This window comes from Myotis brandtii, unplaced genomic scaffold (genome assembly GCF_000412655.1).
Source record: "Myotis brandtii unplaced genomic scaffold, ASM41265v1 scaffold125, whole genome shotgun sequence".
Classification (NCBI taxonomy): domain Eukaryota; kingdom Metazoa; phylum Chordata; class Mammalia; order Chiroptera; family Vespertilionidae; genus Myotis; species Myotis brandtii.
Genome location: NW_005354385.1, coordinates 4377966 through 4386594, shown reverse-complemented (window position 1 = coordinate 4386594; position 8629 = coordinate 4377966). Strand labels below are relative to the sequence as shown.

Below are 8629 nucleotides of genomic sequence, written 5' to 3'. Positions count from 1 at the left end.
CACGCACCTCATACAGGGACATGCCCAGGGATGTGTCCAGGCGCTCCGGCCTCTTGGTCTGAAAGAGCAGAGAGCCTGGTCACCTTGGCCGGACACTACCCAAGTTTCCCTCCCTGCCCCCCCCTTCAGCTCCCCCATCACAAGATTGCAGGACCCCAAAGCCCCACCTTGTGCGCCACCCGACTCACCAGCCTCCGCTTCTCCAGACACACACTGAAGCTCCTGGCTCGGTTGGGCACCAACTTCCTCAGGGGCACCCGCAGCTCCTCACACACACACACAACCTGGTGGCCACCCAAGTCAGACCTGGGCAGGCAAGCCCCACTCCATCCTGTTCACTCGGGGCCCAGCCTCAAGCCTCACCACAGGGTCTTTCGCCCAGCGTCCTGGTGGGTGAAGCTGTGATAGTGAGTGTCTCTTCCCAGACAGGCCCCCTTGTGCCCCGAATTGTGCGTGTCCTCAGCTGGCTGGCCTGAGGGCCAGGCAGGGAGGGTCAGGGCCTCCTCGGCCCCAGGGCCCTACCCTGGCCACCTCCTCGATAGAACCCCCAGTTGTGCAGCCTGATGCCCAGGCCTTGTGGGGAGGATCCGGCCAGGAAGGGTGGGTGTGTGGCTGAGGGGCAGCAGCAGGAACCTGGGTCTTGCCCTCACCTTGCTGGCCCCTGGCAGCAGATTGGCTTTGACATAGGTGTCCAGGGAGCCTGAGGCTGGTGGCTTGAGGCCCTGGGAAGAAACAACAGATATGGGGCAGGCCTGTGGCCCAGGCCCACGGCTCAGGGACCCCCGCCCATCCTTACCTTGGCACGGTGAGCCGTGCAGTGCAAGGTGCTGTTGTCCACATCAAAAAGAAGTGTGAACTCGAGGGTGCCCAGGGTAGCTAAGGACAGGTGGCACGCAGGTCAGTTCCTCTGGCACCCTGCCACTGTGGCACCATGCCTCCTGCCCTGGCCCTCACAGGTCAGATGCCCAGGATGCCTGAGACCCCATCCTGGCTGGGCTGGGCCCAGGGTGTCCTCATCCCCTGCTCCCACTCACCGCTGTCGTCAGAGTCTCCCTCTGGCTCTGGGTCTGGCTGCGGCTGGGGTGCAGAGCTGGCGAGAGACACTGCAGGGTGTGGGTCTGGGGCACCCCGGGCAGGCTCAGCAAAGGGGTAGAAATGCGGAAGTAGTCAGAAATGAGGGGGATGGGCTGGATGGGTCCCGGGTTCACATCGATGGCCATGTGCTCCTGCATGCTCACCCGCTGTGGGCGCCTCCAGCCCGCTGCCGCAGTGCCCGCCATGGGGGCTCAGGCAAGGGGAGGGGACTCAGACAAGCCCCCTTGGACTGGATATGAGGGGGCCACACGGGGCCGAGACATGGTGAAGAGGCATCACTGAGGGTGCTGAGAAGGGTCCTGGGTGGCAGCGGGGACCTGGCCATGGGGGCTCAGGCCAGGGGAGGGGACTCAGACAAGCCCCCTTGGACTGGGTATGAGGGGGCCACACTGGGCCAAGACATGGTGAAGAGGCATCACTGAGGGTGCTGAGAAGGGTCCTGGGTGGCAGCCGGGGACCTGAGGACAGAGGGCAGGGTTGGGTGGGTGGGGAAGAAGTGGGGGGCTTGAGCCTGGAGGGGACCCCGTGTGCTAGCAGCACCTGCTGGGCTACTTACCTGAGAGCTCCGCCACCTGGCTCTGTTTGCTGCTGGCACTGGGTCTCCATGGTGAATATTTTTATGTGCTCTTCATATTTTGAAAAATATAAAGAATAAGTCATATGATGTCCCAAAGAGTTTATAGTCTTCTTTGGGAGAAAAGATATATATAGAGAAAATAATCAGATTATAGTCAAAGACAAATAACTTGTAATTAAAGATCTATATCTCCCCACTCAACTTTTTTTTTAACCTATATTAAGAGACAGATTAGGAAGAGATATGAATTCAACTCATATGTTTAAACCCACTGGTATCCATTTTTAACACAATCTACTATTTACCATGTTTGCATGTCAGCTTATTGAAATGGAGACAAGAATGTACAAAGCATATTCATGGAACCATGAGCTGTCAGTTTTATCTGTAGCATAAGAACTTTGTAGAGTGTTTTAGAAGAATAACCCTAAGAAGATATGGCATACCCACATTGTAGAGTATCTTAAAAGCAAAGCTCTGGCTAGGTTTACTTTAATAGGCATAGTTGCTACTGAGAGTATTTAAACATGAAAACTTGAAAAATAACCTGTCAGTAATAAATTTATCTACACATGTATGAATTATGAGGAGGAAATCTGGGAGTTGGAACAACCTGCTCGGAAGGTATGGTATTCTTCATGACCAGTGAGGAAAGAGTGAACTACAAAGAACTACTAGGGAGGGGAAAAGTGTGCAGATCTAAGACAGGTCAATGCTGTAATACAGGCATTAGCATACCTTGTTTTATTATGCTTATGCTTTATTTACTGTACTTCACAGATCTTGTGTTTTTTATAAATTGAAGGTTTGTTGCAACCCTGCATCAAGTAAGTCTATCAGCCATTTTCTCACAGGCTCAGGTGATGCTTAGTTAGCATATTTTAGCAATATTTTAAAATTCAGGTGTATACATTGTTTTCTGTAGACCAGCGGTTCTCAACCTGTGGGTCGCGACCCCTTTGGGGGCCGAACGACCCTTTCACAGGGGTCGCCTAAGACCATCCTGAATATCAGATATTTACATTATGATTCATAACAGTAGCAACATTACAGTTATGAAGTAGCAATGAAAATAATTTTATGGTTGGGTCACAACATGAGGAACTGTATTTAAAGGGCCAGAAGGTTGAGAACCACTGCTGTAGACAAAATGCTATTGTATACTTAATAGATTATGGTATAGCAAAAACATAACTTTTATATCCACTAGGAACCCAGAAAAATTGTGTGGTTCACTTTATTGTTATATTTGCTTTATTGCAGGGTGTCTGGAACTGAACCTGCATTATCTCCAAGATATGTCTGTGTAGTTTTCGGAGGCATTTTCCAAGAAGTGCTGTTTTAATTTATGTGAGTAGATGGGATCACTTAAAGAAAGACTACTACCTCAGAGAGAAATGAGAAAGACAAAGAAGAGGGAGCATCCCCATTTAGGAAGAAAGAAGAAGACCAATGAGCAAGTCTTAATAGTGGTAATGAGGGAGTATGCAGCATCATAAAGTCCATCTGGAAAATAAGGCATGTGCTTTAGTCTGTTAGAGCTGCTGTAACAGAGTGCTAGAGGAGACTTAAACAATAAACATTTATTTCTCACAGCTCTAGAGACCAGAATTCTAAGATCAGGGTGCCAGCATAGTTAGGTTATCGGTGAAGGCTCTCTTCCTGGTTTGCGTATGGCTGTGTCCTCACATGGCAGAGGAGAGATCATCTCTCCCATGTCTCTTCCTGTAAGGGCACCAATTCCATTCATAAGGGCTCCTCCTTCATGACCTGATTACCTCCAGAGGCCCCTCCTCCAAACACCATCGCACTGGGGATTAGGACTTCAACATTTTAATTGGGGGACAAGGGGAGAACATAAACATTCAGTCCATAGCAGTGTAGATGACCAAGGTGCTCATCTTTCAGAGTAAAGAAGTTAAAAACTAAGATGAAGTCAGTTCAGTTATAGACTACTAGAGGCCCAGTGCATGAATTCATGCATGGGTGGAGTCCCTCGACCTGGCCGGTGATGGGGCCAATTGGGGGGGTGAGGGTGTGCGCTGCCCCCTGGTGGTCAGTGCATGTCATAGCAAGCGATCAAACTCCCGGTCTCCCAGTCAAACTCCCGAGGGGACACTTTGCATATTAGCCTTTGATAGATAGATAGATAGATAGATAGATAGATAGATAGATAGATAGATAGATATAGATATAGATAAGATGTCTGTGACTAAGAAGAGAATAGTTTGAGGAGAATATTGAGATTGGAAGGCAAGTGCAGACTAAGAGGTTTGTCAGCAAAAGAAAAGTGAAGAGATGGTGTCAGGATCAAGGGGTTCGGGGAGGAAGTTGTTTTTTATTTTGACTACTTGCTTTTCCAGTTTGTGTGTTTGTTTGTTTTCACTTCATGACAACTTGAGCATGTTTGTCAGTTGGAGGAAAATGTCTCGTAGCTTCAGAGAATATACTGAAGTATAATTTAAAGGGAAAAACCAGCAGAGTAAGATCACAAGGGAAGAAAAAGGCAATAAAATTGAGGAGACCTGGAGACAGGTTACAAAGCAGAAGGCTGCCTCTTTCTCTGGAATTGGAAGACAAGAGTGGAAAATGGGTGAAAATGCTGAGAAATACTCAAAAAAAAGAAGGTTTCCTCACTCACAACATAAAGTAGGCTCTATAGCAGTGATGGCGAACCTTTTGAGCTTGGCGTGTCAGCATTTTGAAAAACCCTACTTAACTCTGGTGCCGTGTCACATATAGAAATTTTTTGATATTTGCAACCATAGTAAAACAAAGACATATTTTTGATATTTATTTTATATATTTAAATGCCATTTAACAAAGAAAAATCAACCAAAAAAATGAGTTCGTGTGTCACCTCTGACACGCGTGTCATAGGTTCGCCATCACTGCTCTAGAGCAACCGTGTCAAACTCAAAGGCTAACATGGGCCAAATAAATGAGGCATGCAGCCCATGGGCCGAGAGTTTGACATGCTTGCTCTACAGTCAGGAGGAGGATGGCCAGGCTCAGAGAGCACACAGAAAGTGAGTCAGTTTAGAATCAGGACTCAGTGGAATGTGAGAGGGAACTACGGAGAGCAAAAGTTCTGCTATGCAGTTCAGGAGGACCCATTGCAGATGAGCTAAATACATTTCATTTAAATTTCTGGGATTCATTTTTGTGACTTACGCTGTGGATTGCCAGCAGCTTGTGAACAAGAAAGGAAGAAAAACTGAAGTAACAAGGCAAAGCTCTTAGCTGTGTGTGCTGCTGCTTCCCAGTGTCCTGTGTAGCTGGTGGGAATAGCAGGTCAGTCAGGAAGATCAAGAGTGATAGGAAGAGTGTTGCTGAAATTCATAGCATGGGGGTCTATTCTGGAAAGGGTGGTCACTGAGGCCGAAACACAGGAGCTGGGACCAGACACTGCTCCCAACACATTGTAATGGGAGAGGTAAGTGCACATTCGGTCAAGTCTGTGTATTTCATCCTTCCTGGACGTGGGGGTAAAGGCATGGGGAAAACTCTCATTCTTTCTGAGGTAGACCCCAGACTTCCCTCCCCTTGATATCCAAACTAATCAGAGGCGCTCTGCCCCACCCTCTACCACAGCTCAGGAAGCTATACTCAGGTGGCTTCTGAGTGGTCCTGGCAGAAGCTTTCACACGAAACACTGATATTAACCTCACCAAGACAGCTCAGGCACAAACACTAACTGTGTTCTTACTGAAGAGGCAAAGCTCCGTAGTCACTGGGAGAACAGTAAATTTCCCATGCTCTCTCTATACATGTGATTTGTGGCATTTTCTATCATCTCTGGAAGTGTGAGGGCCATGGTATTTACTCCATTAGACAAAGCTTCCACCAATGAAGAAATATCTTGTTTCATTAGTTTTGAGTATATTTGGTTGCCAATAGGTTTTGATTTTCAGCTGAATAAACAATAAATCCAGGAAACTATTTAGGTGTAGGGTGCACTTGAAAAAAGCTTTTTAGGATGCAAGCCAAATGTATTTACTCTAACATTAAAAAGATAATATAGCTGAGTTGAATTAACCCATTTAGGAATGCACTGCTTCCCAAGGGAAACTACAAAGTCATTCTTCACAAGCAGACATGACTGCCCCCACACAATCAGACACTGGAGATCAGATAAAAGTGTTGCTGTACTTATCACTCTAAGCTATAAAACCTTATGATAAATCTAATTACCCACTTAGATAACCAAAGACATGCGATTTTTAGGGTAAATAACCCGCTAGATAGAAAAAAGTTATTGTGTGTAAAGTATGCTGTATGAAAGAATGATATTAGAACAAGCCTTTCCTCTCCTTTCCCTCCTTCCCTCTCTCCCTCCCTATCATATGGAGCTGGATGTTAGCAGGACCCTTTCAGGGGCAAGATCATGGCTGCCTTCCAGAGGCAGCCCCAGGGCCTGCAGGACATGGATCAGAGGCTGGAGCAGACAATGTATAAACAACACAAGAGTAAGTGGGGCCCATTTCCCTGCTCTGCAGGCATGAACGCTGATGATTCTGAGCTCAGAGGAGGTAGTTATGGCCCAGAACCTGCTGATGGCACTTTTCTGATTATAAGAATTTTGGACAAGGAAAACTGCTTGAAAATATTTCAAAAGATAAACCAATAGTATCTCACTGTATCAGAAGGAGGACTGACTATATTACAGAGTTCTAATGATCTGACTGGCCAGTCACTGGTCCCCAATAACCACTATTCAGTCTAACTTCCCATCCTGGTCCATGATGTTCTATCAAAACAGGGACTTGTTGGTCTGGCCTGGTGGCAGGGTGATCAGTTGACTGCAGGTTCAATTCCCAGTCAGATCACATTCTTGGGTGGCAGATTCATTCCCCATCAGGGCACGTGCAGGAAGCAACTAATCAATGTTTCTCACATCGATGTTTCTTTCTCTCTCTCTTCCTTTCTCTCTAAAATAAATTTATAAAAATATATCCTCAGGTGAGAATTTTTAAAAGGGGGGAAGGGCTTTCCTCCCTCTCACTTTCAATATTCACTTAACACGTCCAAAGTGCCTCCCTCTACAACTCTAGTTCTCAGCCTTCTCTTCCCCTCTGAAACCTTCATATCACCTATTGTCTGCCACTCATGCATCCCACACTTATCCCACAGGCACTGTAATGTTAGTTTTTATATGCATATCTTGGCTGACTAATTACACTGGGATTATTTAGGATCACAGACATTGGCTCCACCCACAGAGATGCTGAATGCTACCCTTTGAAGTCACTGAGTAGAGAATTGGGTTAAGAGGCTTTAGCTTATGTAAATGTCCACAGTATAATAAGTGTCCTCCTTTTTTTAATGCCTGAATTTTTCAGAGTTTTTTATTTTTTATTGAATTTATTGGGGTGACATTGGTTAATAGAATTATATAGGTTTCAGATGTATAATGCTATAATATATCATCTGTACATTATATTATGTGTTCACTACCCAAAGTCAAGTCTCCTTCCATCACCCATTTATCCCCCCCTTTATCTTCCTCTATCTCCCCAAATAAGTGCCTCCTTGATAGAGGGATAAATCAATCCAACCTCAGACTCAGTGTGGTGTAAAAACAGACAGAAATGCAGAAGAGAAGCTGCATAAGTCAATGCCCTTCTGTAAATGTTCATTTGCCCTAGAGGAACCAATCAAACTTAGGTCGAACATAGCAGGACTTGGAAGCAGGTGTTTACTGGAGCTGTCCATGTGGTCAGCGTCAGAGGCCTGAGAATACCTGAGGTCATCTTTGAACAAGATTCACACTTGCAAAGAGTTTGCTCTGTCTCCACCTCACTATCATGGAGCTCTCATGACAAAAAAGAAGCGCAGAGAACTGGCTTGGCCACGGAGGTGTGGTGACCAGGCCGGATACTGGCCTGACAACTCTGTGAGAAACAGAATATAGAAGGGTGGTCCAGCAAGAGTTTCCTTAGTAAAAATAGGGTAGATTCTTGAGGGCTGATTTGGTATAAACTGCAGCTAACCCTTGGCTCTGGGCTTTTCTCACATGGCAGATTCCTTTGCATTGACTACTGAATCCTGACTGTGTCTTCATGAGCAGCTAAGGAGATTGTCCTCTCACTTAGGTCCTCATTCATGTATGCATCCTTTACACTGTTTCTTTGCTGGTTCCATAGTAAATAGAAGCAAAAATAACCTTAACCACATCCTGGTCATTATCCACAACAATCTTTGAAACTGGATTCATGATTCTCAGGCAGTTCAGTGGGATGTGCCCACCCTGGAGACCAGGTCAGTACACTCGCCCTGACGCTCCGTGGCCTTCAGCCTTGATCCGGGAGATGCGGTGATTTGCTTTCAATCACTAGGTGCAGCCCAGGACCAGGGAAACTTTCAAGCCCAGAGAAGATAAGACATCAGTCTGGATAGCACCAAATTTTATCCTAAGAGTCAAAGCCTTCATGTGCGGACCTCCTGTAAGTAATCTGACCATGTGTTTGGAGAGTACCTAAAAATTCCTGACATAATGAAACCACAATAACTCTTGTAAAACAGAAACATTTTAAAACTGGGGGAAACATTTCTTTTATCTCAGTTTGCTTAAAGATAGCAAACACAAGTAAGCACAATTCTCTTAGGTATTCCTTCATGGATTTTATTTCTACTGGAACATTTGGTATCAAAACATACTTTAAAAGTCTAATACCCCATATTAGCAATTACTATTTTAAAAAGCAAAGCTTTTCCCCTCAAATACTTAAACTTCAAACCTCACATGGAATTAACCAGCTCCTCAATGTTTCCTAAAATAAATCCTCTGCGATTTTTATGTGTTATTTTGAACTGTTGACTTGGAAAGAACAGAGAATTTTTTCCCCTCTCATATCTCCTTCTCAGGATTGCTTCTCAAGGACAAGGTACTCTCTATCAGCAGGAACAAAATGAGGGGCAGTACCTCATGCTCCATAAGCTTTACAAATAAACCAT

General features: G+C 45.6%; 1 pseudogene; it reads right to left on the bottom strand.

Moving 5' to 3' along the window:
• Positions 1-352: 352 nt before the first annotated feature.
• On the bottom strand, positions 353-1290 carry LOC106724932 (annotated as a pseudogene).
• Positions 1291-8629: the final 7339 nt, after the last annotated feature.